Here is an 18,195-nt window from a genome sequence, read left to right as displayed (position 1 = left end):
GAACTTGAACACTTATTCTCGCCGGCTGTTTAGTGGTCGTGTGATCGAGACGCTCAGCAAGTAAACACATTTGTGAGCTCGTGAGTCGCGCGGTGCGCACAAGCAGTGCTGTTTCGTTCCGCTTTTGGTGCGTTAATGTTTCCCTTGCCTAAAATCTAGTACTGCCGCCCTGTGTTGACATTGTGAAACTGCACGATTTGTAAATTATGCATGGCGGGCCACACATAATATATTTTAATAGACAAGCTGCGGGCCGCTTAAAATTCATGGCCGGGCCGTAGTTTGGACACCCCTGCACTATGAGAACAGAGAACTGTCCGTCTTGCCTGCACTTTTTCACTCCTCTCCTCACTGCAGCAGCCTACTCTCGGCTGAATTTTAGGCGAGGCTAGGCGCATCTCAAACCAGCCTAATGCGAAATCAAAGTTCTTTATTATGCATAACAGTATATTGGGGAAACATGCGTTTTTTTTTTTGTTTTTTTTTTTTTTTCGTGATATATTTACATATTTTTGTCATGTTATGTTTAAACAAGTTTCATAGGTTAGAAATGTGTTGAGTAATGCAGTGTCCTGTGTCCAATGAGACGGCAAGTTTTAAAGTGGAGAACAGAGAAATACACTCACTCACACACACACACACACACACACATTATATATATATATATATATATATATATATATATATATATATATATATATATATATATATATATATATATAGGCCTAACATATTTTAAATATAAATTTATCTGCGACAGCTATGTTTAAGCAATATGTTTAAACGAAATTTTTGACGTAAGAACTAATCAGCTGATGGACACCGTGCTGCGTTGTCATGGGAACATCCCAGCTGAAGATAATGAAGAAATTACGTTGTCTTTCATTGCTCCCTTCGGCTACATAATGGCACACAAGAGCCCTGCTCCCTCCAAAGTCCACTTCAAGGACTCTGCTCTTTGAAGGGAGTGGAGCACTGGGATGTTCCCTTCCGTTTGGATTTCGCCCCTCTGCGTGCACGCGCATGTTCCCAGCTATGATCCATAACACCTGTTGATATCCGAACAGACGAAGAATCTTCCAGAAATGACAATCTTTTGAAGACCACAGATGTTAAAACATGAAGAAAGAGTTACTGAGAAAGAGTTATTGAAAACGAGTATCATTCTAAAGGTTTTCTCTCATTTTCTCTTCAGTTTTAGGCTGTTTTGTGATGCGAAATCGAAAGTAATTTTGAACCAAAGATTTACAGTAAACAGGTAGGCCTAGATGAAACCTAACGTGAATGTGTTTTTTATCATTATTATTATTATTATTATTATTATTATTTGTCAAAGGGCAATTATTAAATTGCCCTGAAATTGAATATTTCAGTTCATATATAGCCATTATGATTAGTAGTTCTTCAGTGTTCATACTGTTATTTAGACTGTTAATTGGGTCATTCCTGGTATTAACATTTTGGCTTCATAAGTGTTGGTTTGATTTTCATGTTTTTAGCATTCTACCAAAATATTGACATGTTTATTTATTAGGAATACATATTGGTCAAGCTCAGGGACTCAAAAAATAATAATTATAGGTAGATTGTTCAGATGCTGGCCATGAAAATATTCCACCCTGTTAGGGACATATACATAGTCATCATCACAACACTTTAATAATGTAAATGTTAAACAATAATGAGCTTTTCTTGGATAGTATATGTCCCTTTTGCCATCTTAGTATTTTTTATTCTTGAAACAATAACAAAACAATTATTGATGAATAGAATATGTCTTGATTATTAAGAATAGGTACTTTTTTGTGCCCATTTTTTGCCAATAGGATGGTAAATAATCTTCTTTTTTTTTTGCTCAAAAACATATGCTGTTAGTGCTCCCCACCTCACAAAATAAGACAAAAGTATGCCAAATATTTAACGTTGCTGTCAAATTATTACTTAAAATTACTTGTCTAACAGGGTGGAAAGGAGCATAACAGGGTGGAACGCCAGTGTTAACAGGTGGATGAGCTTTCTGTCATTGTCCTGCAATGTTTGCCATCTTTAATGTGTGGAACTGCACATAATATTGTTTCAAAACAATTACAAAAAAAAAAAAAAAAAATCAAGATTTCCTTTGGGGGAGGGACACAAAAAATAGCTATGTGGTTCCTTATCACAATCAATCATGGTGGCAAAACAATTATCTACTCAGATGACTAGAGAATGCCCTTTTTTGAATAACAACAGTAAATTTTAAATATGTGTTTAATTGCATCTCTTTTTTTAATTTTTAATTTTTTTTTTTTTTTTGTATAAATGAAGGCCAGTATCACTGATACTAATACTGGTACTGATGTTTCTATGAAAATATTGAAATTTATATTTTTTACATTATATTCACATTACAGTATAACTGTGATCAATTTCAACATTTATTAGACTTTAAAAATAACTTAAGAAAAATTGTTCTAAATGGTACCAAATTAGGGTCTTTGGCTTGTAACAATAGTAGAACCCTTTTTGGTGCTGAATAGAGCCTTTTTTATAAAGTTCTATAAAGAACTGTGCAGTTTATTTTCATTATTCAGTATCTTTATGTTATTATTACAATTTTAATGTTAAAATTAAAAAAAAAATCACTTATATAATATAATATATACATATGTATAGAATTTGCTATTTACATGAAATACTATTTATTCTATTAGAATTTCCAAAAATTGAAAAATTTGAGCGAAGTTAGCCATAGCTCTTTGAGTGATCAACATTAAGCTAGCTAACCTTCTACAGATAAACAGAACTTTTATAACTATGTCCGATATGTTTTTACAATTTTTTTGATAGGACAAACATTCTCCAAAATATAGACTAACAGGGTGGAACTTTAAGGGTAAAAAGTACATGCTAACAGGGTGGAATATGACTTCAGGGACACGGTTATTGAGGAAAATTCTAAAAAATAGTTTTAAAAAAATCTATTATCTCTGTTTAAGTGATAAAGAAGACCTAAATATACAATTTAAGCAATTTCTTAAAAATAAGTGAGTCATTTTAGAAATAATATGAGTAAATAAATCATTGAGACAGTAAAAGTCACTGCATAACAGAGTGACCCAATTATACTGTTCATTATAATTCAGACTTTTACTCAAATTAGTTATTTTAAAGTGAATTCAACCATTACTGTGAACTTGAAGTAATGATTAAATGACAAAGAATTCAACAATTAATAAAGTTTAGTAAATATGATTGTAAAATGATATTAAACTGAAATAGAGAATATAGTAGATTGTGTTCAGTTTTCCAGCACAGTGTACATTTCTCCAGTGAATTCATATTTAGAGTCATGAGTCAGTTAAACTCATTAAACAATCTGAAATTATTAATCATTCAGTTATTTTACATGTCAATATATTTGTAACTCACTTTATTTTATTCATTGTTTTCTCTGTTGTGTCTAACTCACCATTCTTCATAATTTCATGTTGTTCATCTCTGTAAAATTTTGTCATTTCCAGGTCCTGCTGAACGATTGATTGTTTTCTCAAACCAGTGCTGATCAGAGGAGCGAGGAAAGGACTCTCTCTCTAAGATGAGTCTCTCAGAGAAACACAGGTAACACTGTGTCTGTTTCACACCATCATTTTTAACTCTTCTGGAGTTTGTTTTTCCCTGTGAATAACAAAACTTTAAGAATTGTTTTAAATGTGCATATTCTTTGAACAACTTCATTTTTAAATGTAAATCACCTTCTAGAAACGACCACACTGAATTAATCCAAATACATGACTTTGATTTTTAGATCATGAAATTATTGACAGACATTAGGAAACAACTATACACTAAATTTAACTGAAGTATGCTAACAAAAACTGTCACACAGACATTTCTGCTCTCCATTTCTGTTAATGAAAAATAAAACTTGACATGTTCTCTTAAATCAGAGTCAAGCATTTTTTTTTTTTAAATCATAAACATATTTAATCTCACTCATGTAGCTTAACGAAATCATTAAACCAATGTGAGCCAGTAAAATAAAATTAACATTAACTATAAAACTGTAAATTGTGTGAGTGTGTGCATTTCTGTGGAGGATTAGATAAAGACACGGATGTGTTTCAGACACAGTTGAACCTCCTTTACTAAAGTGTTTCTCTCTGTTCTTTGTGGCATTAGTGTAAGATCAGGATCACATGTGTCCAGCTCTGTGTCTCTGAAGAGTGATTGGTCAAAAGAAGGTACAGGACCAAACTTCAGTGGGGAAAAACCATCATCTAATAAAAGGTTTCATGTTTCTATTTTTTGGTCACACATTACTGTTAGGATGTGTCACAATTTTCAAATACTCGATCAGTTGATTTAATTATAGAATATAGAAATAGGATGTGCAATATGTTATAACGTGTTTAGCACTAGAAGTCCCAGAGAGCAGCCATTTGGCTTTTCTACCTATAAAACCCGCAGGACAGCCGAATGGCTGGAAGGCTTTAGGCTAATATCCTTAATCAGCTGTGAACAGTTGCTTTTGTTATGTAAACAATGTGGGGCCATGCTGAGCCACTTCAAGGAAACTTTTGTTTCACTTTGCCATCTTAGGGAGAAATCAACACACATGTTTTTTTTTTTCCTTTGTTGCTGAGATCTATTGATAAAAATAGTACAAAATAAAATAAAGAAACCAACCATTTGTACACATATTTACAAATAATATTAAAAAGTGAGTGAGTACATTCCAGCAATTACTCACAATCCTGGCACTGCCTGGCAATATATTATAAATACATTTTGTATATATTCATTATATATTAATCTTATATTTGAAATATATCATAAGTCCATTTTTAAAAGTGTTTGAAAGATGGGTTCAAGTGTACTACAAGTTGTAACTAAATACATTTTTCTATACAGAGATAGTATGTTAAAAGCACATTTTAGTTCAAATTCATGGTGTCTCAAAATAGCACACTTAGATGTTCTTAAGATTATCTTAAGAAGTACTAAAGAAGAGCTTTTAGTATATTAAGTACAAAATAAGTGCACGGAAATAGAGCACTGTACATTATGGAAGTGTAAAAGTGTACTAAAATAAAGTGTATTTTACTGCACTTTTTTTTTCACCTGGGTAGACACTCCAACACTTTCCGTTTGCATTAAGATTATTTTTATTACCACATTGGCAGATATTGATCATTTTACTTAAGTAAAATGCACTTAATTTAGATCCCCCCAGGAAACAACTTGAAATAGGATAAAAAAAAATACTTAGTATAAAAAAACATTTTTGCAGTGTGAATGAGTGAGTTAACTTTTTAAACATCACTTGCACTCCCTCATTTCAGGGTTAACATACTCAGAGTTTTCACTTAACCTCCTTTCTGAAACCGGCCCATGGTCAATAAAGTTCTCTGCTTTTAGCAGCCCTCCCTCCCCCACACATACAAACAAGCCACCAGCAACCATTCACACACACACCCCCCCCCCTGCAGATTGCTCAGGTAATGACCATATTTACACATGAATTGATGCTAATGATAGCCAAAAGACTAGCCAGTTAGCATCCACTTGGCTAAAGGAGGGTTACAAATCTCTGGGACTTCTAGTGTTAGGCAGCCTAAAATCATTATGGCTTCAGCTGCAACACTGGTACCAACACTTGCCCACCGCGGCACTGACTTCACCGTCGTTTTGATTTTTTTTATAGTAATAAAAATAATTTTGTTCAGTTAGATGATGATGACGGAAGATTTGGTTTCAAAGTGAAATTTAAAAGTGACCATTTAAGTTTGTCATAGAACTGTTTTGTTGTTGTGTTTTTCATTGGTGCTAATTTGACAATGAAAGTAAAATGTGCACAGGCATCCATAACAGAGCTGGAGCAGAGCGAGCATTTTCAGTTCATTCCTCAATGTTTATAGGAATTAATTGCGGCCTTGAGCATTTTACTTTCATGTGGTTATGCTTATTATATTAATATGTTCTGTTACAATCATTATACGGTTTGAGTTAAGGTAGCATAAATTTTATAATGTTGTATCAGTGAATACCAATCATGAAATAATTTTAGATCAAGTATTTATCAGAGTATTCACAGCTAATGCTTTTTTTTCTTTCTCTTTTTGTAATATTTTGCCTCGAAAATCAGGATTTTACTGTATTTATTTGATTACAGGCTTCAAGATGAGATGTTAGACTCTGACGTTCAGACTCGCAGGAACAAGAATTTAAAAGACAATCTAAAGGGAATCTTCCTGGTAGGAAAAACATTTTCATAAATGATAAATATTTACAGCAAACCAATATGTTATTGAACAAAGAAATTTAATTGTATTCCTCTTGTAGATGTACAGTTTGGTTTAAATTGTTATTTTGTCTTTTTTCTTACTTTTGTTTGTAGGATCTTGAGAGCAAAATAATCACATTTCTGAAGAAAGAGCTGGAAAAGTTTATGAAAATATTACAAAATGAGAACACAGAAAACTTAGTGAAGGACTTTAATGAGAATAGATGCAGTATCAAAGCAGCAGCTCTTGATCTCACACTACATTACCTGAGAGAGATGAGTCAAGATGAAGCTGCTGATGATCTACAAGGTCAGAGACTCATGACCATCTGTCAGATTGACACTTATTAATATAGACTATCTATAAAAAATATAAATTAAGACTAAAATTATCTATTTTTGTTCCTGTGTTTAGATGAGCTGATCTTCAATCCTCAGCTAAAATGTGGCCTAAAGAAGTATCAATGTGTGTTTGAAGGAATGGTGAAGCATGGTGACTCCATACTTCTGAATAACATCTACACAGATCTCTATATCACTCAGGGTGGCAGTGAACAGGTCAATACTGAACATGAGGTCAGACAGATTGAAGTTGCTTCCAGGCGTCATGAATCTCAAGAGATTCAGGTTAAATGCACAAATCGTCTCGGTTACGTATGTAACCCTCGTTCCCTGAAGGAGGGAACGGAGACGTACGTCAGTAGTGACCGACGAATTGGGATATCGCTTAGAGAGCCCTATCATCTTCGTGTAAACTAAAACAAGCCAATGGAATTGGCGTGCGATATTTGCATAATGCGCACCGCCCCCGACAGGTGTATATAAATAGGAAGCGGATGCAATCGCACTCTGTTTTTCGCTGAGGAGACAACTGGTGTCCGCACTACAGTGAGGGTACAGAAACTGTGGCGACGGGACGTACGTCTCCGTTCCCTCCTTCAGGGAACGAGGGTTACATACGTAACCGAGACGTTCCCTTTCAGTCGGTCACGTTCGACGTACGTCAGTAGTGACCGACGAATTGGGATCCCAACTAAAGCGCCACAGTTACGAAACCCCTTCCAGTGCCCAGCGCAAGCTCAGCCGCCCATAGCACCGGCTGGCGGTGAAGGGGGCGAGCTTACACCGAGAGAGTCTACCGCTGTCTAACCACTACCCACTAAGTAAACTAGACACACTGGGGAAGCGAACCCGTAAGGGACGCTGCGGAGACCACTACCTACCCAATGGGGGAGGAGTTTACGTGGGAAATACACACATGGACTGGCCCGGGGGGGCAGTACGCATATGGAGTCCCTGGGATGGCTCCACCTGGTTAGGGGGAGACTCATCTGACAGGTGACAGCAGAGCTGGCTCTGCTGAGGGAAAGACACGGACTCGGCCCGTAGGGAGTTTTAAACCGTGGAAAATACACATATGGGACCGCTCACGTAGAGGGGTCACGACATATGGGCCCCAGCCAACAGACAGCGTCAGCGACGGATGTAGGCCTGGCATCAGACACTCCGCAATGTCCGAGCCGAAGGGGGAGGCGGAGGAACTCGACAGGGTTCGCCAAGCGGGGAACACGACTGGAGAGAAGTATGCACGTATCCGGCCAGTGGCGGGAATGGCATTGCAAGCCGACACTTAGAGTGGGTACAACACGTCTACCGACTAGTGGATGCGAGTACACGTGAGGATACCGGCTCTACACGTAGGCTATAAAACCTAGCGAACGTGTTAGGTGTCGCCCAGCCCGCAGCTCTACAGATATCTGTCAGCGAGGCGCCATGAGCCAGCGCCCAGGAAGAGGCCACCCCTCTGGTGGAGTGGGCTCTCAACCCGAGCGGGCAAGGCACGCCCTGGGATTCGTACGCCAAGGCGATGGCATCCACTATCCAGTGGGCCATCCTCTGCTTGGAGACAGCCTTTCCCTTCTGCTGGCCTCCGTAACAGATGAAGAGCTGATCTGAGGTCCTGAAGCTTCGCGTTCTGTCCACGTAAACGCGCAGAGCGCGGACGGGACAGAGCAAAGCTAGGGCTGGGTCTGCCTCCTCCGAGAGCAGCGCTTGCAGGTTCACTACCTGATCTCTGAAGGGAGTGGTAGGAACCTTGGGCACGTATCCAGGCCGGGGTCTCAGGACGACGTGAGAATCACCGGGCCCGAATTCTAGGCACGTTTCGTCGACCTAAAAAGCATGCATTATCAGATCGTGTTTCCCCAGGGACTTACCTACAACTGCATGGTGATGTGCGGCAATAGCGGCAACATGCACCTAGAGGGTGGAGGGAGACAGCCTTCGCTCCAACCCATCTTGCAGAAAGGAAAGCACGGATCCGACCGAACATGATCGGGGGTCCTCTCGGCGAGAGGCGCACCATTCGACGAACAGGTTCCACTTCAACGGATAGAGATTCCTAGTGGAAGGAGCTCTAGCGGAAGTGAAGGTGTCTACAACCGCTTGCGGGAGATCACTCAGAACCTCCGCATCCCGTCCAGGGACCACACGTGGAGGTTCCATAGATCGGGACGCGGGTGCCACAGGGTGCCCCGTCTCTGAGTCAGGAGGTCCTTCCTCAGAGGAATCGGCCAGGGAGGGGCTGTCGCGAGGAGGATGAGGTCTGAGAACCAGGTCCGAGTGGGCCAGTATGGAGCCACTAACAGAACCTGCTCCCCGTCCTCCCTGACCTTGCACAGGAGTTGTGCGAGAAGGCTCACTGGGGGAAACGCATATTTGAGCAGACCCGGGGGCCAGCTGTGTGCCAGGGCATCCGTGCCGAGCGTGCCGCCGGTCAGGGAATAAAACCACTGGCAGTGGGCAGTTTCTGGGGAGGCAAACAGGTCTACCTGAGCCTCGCCGAAATGCTGCCAAATCAGCTGAACCGCCTGGGGGTGGAGCCGCCACTCGCCCGCAAGTGGAGGCTGCCGTGACAGCTCGTCGGCTGCACGGTTGAGCACACCTGGGACATGAGTGGCCCGAAGGGACCTCAGATACTTCTGACTCCACAACAAGAGATGGCGGGCGAGTTGCGACATGCGACGGGAGCGTAGACCACCCTGACGGTTGATGTACGCAACGGCCGCAGTGCTGTCTGAGCGGACTAGAACGTGCTTGCCTGACAACAGCTTCTTGAAGCGGGCCAACGCAAGACGTACCGCTAGCAACTCGAGGCAATTGATATGCCAATGCAGCTGAGACCCCGTCCAAAGACCTGCCACTGCATGCCCGTTGTACGTGGCCCCCCCATCCCGTGGCAGAGGCATCTGTGGAGACCACAGCATGCCTGGACACTTGTTCGAGGGGTACTCCGGCCCGCAGGAACGAAGGGTCCGACCACCGGACAAGGGTGCGACGGCAGCATGGTGTCACGGGGACACGGAGCGTGCCGCACTGCCACGCCCATCTCGGGACCCGGCCGCGGAGCCAGTGTTGAAGCGGTCTCATATGAAGCAATCCGAGCGGCGTGACCGCGGCTGCAGATGCCATATGCCCCAGGAGCCTCTGAAAATCTTTCAGTGGAGCCGCTGTCCTGCGCTTGAGCGAACTCAGGCAGTTCAACACCGACTGGACGCGCGCCTCGGTGAGACGCGCAGTCCGTGCAACCGAGTCTAGCTCGAGACCGAGATAAGAGATCCTCTGCCCGGGGGCGAGTTTGCTCTTATCCCAGTTGACCCGAAGACCCAACCGGCTGAGGTGAGCTAAAACCATGTCCCTGTGTTCGCACAACTGCTCTCGCGAGCTGGCCAGGATCAGCCAGTCGTCGAGATAGTTGAGAATACGAACGCCCTGTTCCTTGAGGGGAACAATGGCCGCCTCCGCAACCTTCGTAAAGACGCGGGGTGACAGGGCCAGCCCGAAGGGTAGGACTTTGTACTGATATGCCCGACCCTCGAACGCAAACCGGAGGAAGGGTCTGTGTCGAGGCAGAATCGAGACATGAAAGTACGCGTCCTTCAGGTCTATTGCTGCAAACCAATCCCGGGGACGGACGCATTCGAAAATGCGCTTCTGCGTGAGCATCTTGAACCACAGACGCACCGGGGGTGGGGCAGCAAGGCAGAGAGGGACCCGACTCGGACGGCATGGAAGCGGCCCGGAGTGAGGTCGGACTCTGCGAGGCAGCAGTGCGAATGGGAGACGGCGCAAGGGACGCGGTCTGCGCCATCACACTGCCGCCTACTGGCGGAATGGGAGGGGGTTGCGAGTGGCGAGGCGGGGCCTGGCACACTGGCGAACGCGCCCTCTTGTGACCTGGAGTTTGAGGAAACTGCTCTTTTTGTGGCAAAGTGGGTACCGCTGGACTCCGGAAGCCAGCGGCGGTAGATGGACAGCCGCCACAAAATCCCCCCGGCCCTCCTCCGGGGGTGGGAGAGCAGATGGAATACTCTCCCAAAGGGCAGGAACCTTCCGCTCCAGGTCGCCCGTCTCCGGGCCGAGTTTACCCCGACCGCTTGCCACCTGGTTGGCAGAGACGGGCTGGGCACCACGTCTGCGACCGGCACCCTGCTGTTTGGCTGGTGTAGGCTGCTGCTTTGCCAACTTAGCAGGGGCGGAGGAAGACGCAGGCGGGCGCCCTCGGCGACGAGCGGGCTGAGGCTGAGCCACGGGCGGCTGGGTGGAGGCAGCAGCGGACCGCCGTGGCATGACATGTCTGATAGCCTCAACCTGCTTCTGTGCAGCGGAGAACTGTTGGGCACAGCTCTCCACCGCGTCGCCGAAAAGGCCGACCGGAGACACGGGGGAATCCAGGAACCGACGTTTGTCGGTCTCCCTCATGTCTGCCAAGGTCAGCCAGAGGTGGCGTTGCTGGGCTACCAGAGTAGACATCGCCTGGCCAACAGAACGCGCTGTCACCTTCGTTGCCCGGAGGGCAAGGTCAGTGGCAGCGCGCAGCTCCCCAAGCAGCTGTTGGTCAGGACCTTCCTGGGGCATCTGCGACAGCGCTTTTGCCTGATAGACCAGCAAAAGGGCCATCGCGTGCAGGGCAGAGGCAGCCTGCCCACAGGCACTGTAAGCTTTCTCAGTCAGACCGGCTGAGAATTCACAGGCCTGGGACGGGAGACGCGGCTCACCGCGCCAGCCAGCGGCCGTTGGACACAACTGCGTCGCAACAGACCGCTCGACTGGCGGGATCCTCGCGTACCCCCTGGCTAGCCCACCGTCCAGGGAGGTGAAGGCGGACAAGGGACCAGGCCCTGTACGAGCCCCATGCGGAGCTTGCCAAGACCTGGTCACCTCATCGTGTACCTCCGGGAAGAAAGGCATTGGGGCGGGACGCTGGATTTGACCAGCGCGACCCCCCCCAAGTACCAATCGTCCAACCGAGATGGGCCGGGACAGGGTGGAGGGTTCCACTCAAGCCCGACGCACAAGGCGGCCCGGGAGAGCACAGCCGTGAGCTCGGGATCCGACTCGGGCAACGCTACCGTCCCGGGCGGCAGCGCGTCCGAATCCTCCCCCGAGGACTCAGGCTCACCTTCCGATGCAGCGATCGACATCCGATCCGCCGCCGGCACACCAAAGGTAACGGCTGGACAGTCCGTAGAGGGCCCAGCGGAAACCAACGGTGGCACGATGGGTTGCGGTGCTGATGAGGCGGCAGGGGCCCGAGGAGCGTTTCCGCTCGGCGGGGAAGCCCTGACCGTAATCCTCAGGTCACCCTTCCTATACAGCGCCGTACCGTCATTCCGGTTCCCGGGGCCGGAAAAAACGGTCGTACGCGGCATAGGAGAGGGGACCCCCGCTTCCTGAGACTTCAGGAAGGAGAGTCTCGACCTCAGCATCGCGATAGTCATGTTCCCGCAATGGGAACATGAACCATCCACAAAAGCTGCTTCAGCGTGCAGAATGCCCAAACACGAGATGCAACGATTGTGCCCATCAGCAGGGACCAGGGAACGACCGCACCCATTAACGCACAGACGAAATGACATACTGTCAGGGTTCGTCTGTAAAGCTCTTTTAGAAGGGGAAGTCAACTCACTCGTGCTGAAGCACCCAGGGAGCGACGCGATGTGTCAGGTACACCACTCCCTGACACACCGAGGAACCGGCCCAAATCGCTACACACGCACACACTCTTTGTGTTGCTGTGAAAACAGCAGTTTTCGAGCTTATAGCTCAGCTCCTCGGAGACTCGCGACCTCGCTGAACGTGCCCTTTCACCAGCACTGAAAGCTCGCTGTAAATCCTCTTCTGAGGCAATGTTTTAGCATAAAACAAACGAAGAAAGGAGTCTTCTAAAACAGGACACCAGTGAATGGCTCCGAAGCGAAAGACAGAGTGCGATTGCATCCGCTTCCTATTTATATACACCTGTCGGGGGCGGTGCGCATTATGCAAATATCGCACGCCAATTCCATTGGCTTGTTTTAGTTTACACGAAGATGATAGGGCTCTCTAAGCGATATCCCAATTCGTCGGTCACTACTGACGTACGTCGAACGTGACCGACTGAAAGGGAACTGTTTGAAGCTCCTGAACAAGACAAGAAGATCCGAACTGTACTGACAAAAGGAGTCGCTGGCATCGGAAAATCCGTCTCTGTGCAAAAGTTTGTTCTGGACTGGGCTGAAGGAAAAGAAAATCAAGATATCAGTTTCATATTTCCTCTTCCATTCAGAGATTTGAACTTAAAAGAGAAATAAAAACTAAGTTTGATGGACCTTATAACTCATTTTTTCCCAGAGACAAAAGGACTGAACCTTACAAGAAGGAATCAGTTCAAAGTCCTGTTCATCCTTGATGGATTAGACGAATGTCGCCTTCCTCTGAAGTTTGATTGTAATGAGACGTGGAGTGATGTATCGTCACCAGCCTCTCTGGATGTTCTCCTAATGAACCTCATGAAGGGAAATCTGCTTCCTTCTGCTCTCATCTGGATCACCACCAGACCAGCAGCTGCCAGTAAGATTCCTCCTGACTGTATCGACCGTCTGACAGAGATACGAGGATTCAGTGATGCACAAAAGGAAGAGTACTTCAAAAAAAGATTAACGGATCAGAATCAGGCAAAAACAATCATTGATCATGTTAAAAAATCAAAGAGTCTCTTTATCATGTGCCACATCCCAGTCTTCTGCTGGATTTCAGCCACTGTTCTCCAGAACATTCTGGAGGAGAAAAGAAATAATGATGTGAAAAACAATCAGGCTGATGAGATCTCTAAAACACTACAGGAATCAAATACTAAAGACACTCCCAAGACTCTGACACAAATGTACACACACTTTCTCCGCTTTCAGATCCAGCAGAGCCGCCGAAAATATGATGGAGAATACGCAGAAGATATTTCCTGGGATAAAGATGCCATCATTTCACTGGGAAAACTGGCATTTCATGAGCTGCAAAGAAACAATGTGATCTTCTATGACACAGACCTGGAAGCCTGTGGTTTTGACGTCTATAAGGCATCAGTGTACTCAGGCATGTGTACCCAGAACTTTAAGGAGGAAACAGGGATCATTTTTGGTAGCATGTACTGCTTTGTTCACTTGAGCATTCAAGAGTTTATTGCAGCCCTTTATGCACATCTGTTTCTAGACATCAACAAGAAAAGTGTGTTTGTTCATGAGTCTACAGAACAGGAAAACAAAAATGAAACCATGATTGATTTTCTCAAGACTGCAGTGGACGAGGCGCTCGAGAGTGACAATGGACACCTGGACCTTTTCCTTCGCTTCCTCCTCGGTCTGTCAGTCCAGTCCAATCGACGACTCTTACGGGGTCTGTTGACACAGCAAGACGCCAATGACCAGAGCAACAAGGAAATAGTTCAGTACATCAAGCAGAAATTAGAAGGTAATCTGTCTGCAGAGAGATCCATCAATCTGTTCTACTGTCTGAATGAACTGAACGACCAAACTCTGGTGAACGAGATTCAGACCCACCTTAGCAAAGGAAGTCTCTCATCTGGTGACCTTTCACCTGCTCAGTGGTCTGCTTTGGTCTTTGTGTTGTTGACATCAGAGGAAGAGCTGGAGGAGTTTGAGCTTCAGAAATTCAAGAAATCAGATGTGTGTCTCATTAGATTATCGGCAGTCATCAAAACCTCCAGAAGAGCTCTGTAAGTCATTTAACATGTTTTGTTTTGCTTTCATCTGGAAAATGCATTTATCTACATTATTCTATAGTGATGACTCGTAGAATTATATATTGGCTCATACTCATACTTGAGGAAGGAAAAATTTGTTTATTTTTATGAGTCATTCTGTAGTTTTAATTGTATGTGTACTGCAATACATTGATGATTGAGGGATTTACAAATAAACATTTATGAAAAGCCTGGATCATATTTGATGTACATATTTAAGATGGTTTTTCTACAAATATTTTTTTATCAAGTTAAAATGAAATGATTTCTAAATTAGTAAAATAAATATATACTTTATTAAAGCAATTGTTATGGGTATTTTTTATATTAATGATATTTCACCCATTGGTCACCTTACTCTGTAAGATATTGCCATTGGCCATATCAGTTGACCACTATAAATAATCAAGAAAACCTCAATAACTTAAATCCAGTAAATGATTAACATATTAACATATTAATACCAAAGACAATTTCTTAGGTTCTTAGGTTTAAGTGATCTTAGCTTTACTTAAATCATTAAAGATTTCATAGCAAGAATATGTGTACATGTGAATGGAGTTTTTTTTTTTTTTTTAATTATAGTGAAAGGCTTTTAACACGGTATAAAATTATGAACTGTCTCATCCAATAGTGTCAGTGCAGTCAAGTAAATTACGGAATATTAAGTGTCCCCAATTAAGCAAGCCAAAGGCAACAGTGGCAAGAACCCAAACTCCATCAGGTGACAGATTGCGTGGCATCTGATTGAAAGCTATAGTGATTATTAAAGGGAGTGTGCTTTGCTCGCTTTATGTATTTAATATATGCTACTTACATTTTGAATAAAAGTTTTAGAATATTTTTCACACTGCTACAAAAAAGATCAGCAGCGGACAGGTAAACATTGCTTAGTTTTAGAAGAGACAACCGTGTTTAAATGCTAAGTGAATGTGATAAAATATTTACTAGCTTTAAGCTTACAGTTAAATAGCCCTACTAAAACATTCTTTTGAAAACATTCTGTTGTTTAATGCAATGTTTAATTAGATGCAGTGACATATAATGCCTATATAGATTTATAAAAATTAAAGGGATTTATTGCTTGTGTTAGGCTACATGAAAAAAATATTTTACCTGATATAGGAGATTTAATGCGGGTGCGGTTAGGGTTGTGGTTTTTATGTCAAATGGGTGGGGTGCGGGCTAAAATTAGTGTTTCTGTTGGATATCGGGTCGGGTGTGCTGTTAATAATTGTGGGTGTAGGGCGGGTGCAGATTTATCAAACAGGACCCGTGCAGGACTCTAATATATATATATATATATATATATATATATATATATATATAATATATATAATTTTTTTTTTTTTTTTTCAAACATGTTTAATTTTATATAGGTCTAGGAAATTTGTAATTTGTCACTGAATAAAAAATATTAATGTACAAGAAATACTAGTTTTTGAAGAGGAATGTTAGTTTAGCTCAGCCTCTTTACTGTATATATGCTGTTTGTGTAAAAAATATATATATTTATATATAGAAAAATGCATGTGTTCCATCTAATTCTGTGATGTTATTTATTTCCCTTGTAGGTTAAATAATTGTAACTTAACTAAAAAAAGCTGTCCAGCTCTGGCTGCAGTTCTTGGATCAGATACCAATCTGAAAGAGCTGAACATGAACCATAATAATCTCCAGGATTCAGGAGTGAAGCTGCTCTGCACTGGGCTGAAGAATTTAAACTGTAAATTGGAGATACTGAGGTAAGTCAAGCCCCAATAGTCACATGACGAGAATGAGATGTGGTGACTTACAAGATGATGTCAGAGGCAAAATCTAAAGAGAACTTTTGTTAATAAAAGATGCATTTCTTTGTTTAATGTAAGTGATTTTATTTTTTTTTTAAATGACCCACAAACTAAGCATTTATTTTAAAATCCACAGGTCTTTTTTCATCTGTTAAAATGCGGGTATACCATATCATCTAATTAATTTTGTTAACAAAAGTCCAGTGTTTAATATAAGCAAATTTATTGTTAACGTCTTTTCATTAATATTAATGAACCACAAACTAAGCATTAGTTTTAAATTAAGGGGAAAATCCAAAGACCTTTTATTACCAGGTATACCATGTCATCAGTCCTATTTGTTTTGTTGATAAAAGTTTGATGTTTAATATAAGCAAGTTTGTCATTGTACTATTATATTGTTGTTGTGTTTTTCATTAAGAATAATATTGAATTGACATCAAGCATTCGTTTTGTTCCAAGAGAAGGAAAGATCTAATGTTAAAGACCAAAATGTACTCTGTGCACAAGATGGCGCCTGTGAGCTTTAGCAATGCGAGTGTGTGCATGTTTACTTCTCATACTATTTCGGTCTTAACGGCATTTGCATTTTACCATAAGAAGAATCTTACATATGAAATTTGGCTAGATATAATGAATGTGTTTTTTTGTTGTTGTTGTTTTTTTAATTAAAGAGAAGATGGTCTATCAGAGACGAAAGAAACATCATTCTTATATTATTGTGTACCTCTGTGTAGTAATTCATAGAGATACGCAGAGATTATCTTTCATTCTTTTTCCTTTTGTTTGCCTCCATATTCACTTGACAGTTTTTGCAACTAACTTTTAATACATTTGTACAAATAACAAAATAAAATTCACTTTGAGGATTTATATTGTTCAGGTTTAACTGATTAGTCAGCTAACCACCGGTTTCACAGACAAGACTTAAGCTAGTTCAAGACTAAATTGCATGTTTGAGCTGTTATAACTCGAAGCAAGTTATTAAAATATGTCAGTGCCATTGTTTTGTCTCAAGATGCGCAACAGTAATGTTTTTTTTTTTTTTGTTTTGTTTTCTCAGTGTACATTTATAAAAGCTATTTAAATATCCTAATTAAACTAAGGCCTAATCCTGGCTTAGGCTAAGCCATGTCTGTGAAACTGTGCCTAAATGTTTTCATTCCTGTTCTAGACTCTCTAACTGCAGTGTAACAGAAGAAGGTTATAAAGCTCTGGCTTCAGCTCTGAGATCAAACCCTTCACACCTGATAGAACTGGATCTCACAGGAAATGATCCTGGACAATCAGGAATGAAGGAGCTCAATGATTTACTACAGGATCCAAACTGTCAGCTGAAGACACTGAGGTGAGACGGGATGAAATAATTAACAAGATTAGTTATATGCAGGCTAAATATTCATAACAAATATATTATTTTTTACAATAAGCTGTTTGTTGCATCAAAATGATCAAGATCAGATGCTGCAGGTTCTGACATGATGATGATAACCATCAACAGTTTAGTTGTGACTCAAGCTACAGGTCAAATAGACATTATGGGTCAGTATATGTGCTATTCTGGCGTATGGTATACCTTGACAATTAACATGCACAGTTTTGTTTGGTGCACACTTCTCATTAAAAATTCTAGATAATCTTTCTGTCAAATTGTTTTCTGAACACAATTGTTTTTCATCAAGTCCAGGTTCTCTGTATCTCTCTACAGCAGGGGCCTGTACCATGATGGTAGGTGAACAAACTCAACGTTATAGGATTAGTTTCGAGTTGACAAAACCAAACCACTCCAATTCGGTTTTGTTGTTGTTACCATAATGCTGATCACCAACTTTCTCTGTCAACTCAGACTTTGATCCTGAGTTTGTGGAGCGTGTGCATATGAATGCGTGACATCAGTGGTGAACAGCCAATCACATGCCTTGCAACAGAGAGAAACAATGTTTCACTTCTTGCAAGAGTCGGCGTGATTCAAAACTCTTTTGCTGAAGATGAAGAATTTAATAATATAAAAGAAATTATCTTTCTCTATCAGTGCAAGTGAAGTTTGTGATGTTAGTTTATAT

The 18,195-nt window shown here is 42.2% G+C and overlaps 1 pseudogene; it reads left to right on the top strand.

Annotated features, from left to right (window-relative positions):
• The first annotated feature begins 975 nt into the window (after positions 1 to 975).
• The window catches only part of LOC137002568 (protein NLRC3-like), a 30,533-nt pseudogene continuing 13,313 nt past the window's right edge, over positions 976 to 18,195 (top strand).

The sequence above is a fragment of the Chanodichthys erythropterus genome, chromosome 16 (genome assembly GCF_024489055.1).
Source record: "Chanodichthys erythropterus isolate Z2021 chromosome 16, ASM2448905v1, whole genome shotgun sequence".
NCBI classification, from domain to species: Eukaryota; Metazoa; Chordata; class Actinopteri; order Cypriniformes; family Xenocyprididae; genus Chanodichthys; species Chanodichthys erythropterus.
This window is presented reverse-complemented; position numbering and strand designations above follow the sequence as displayed.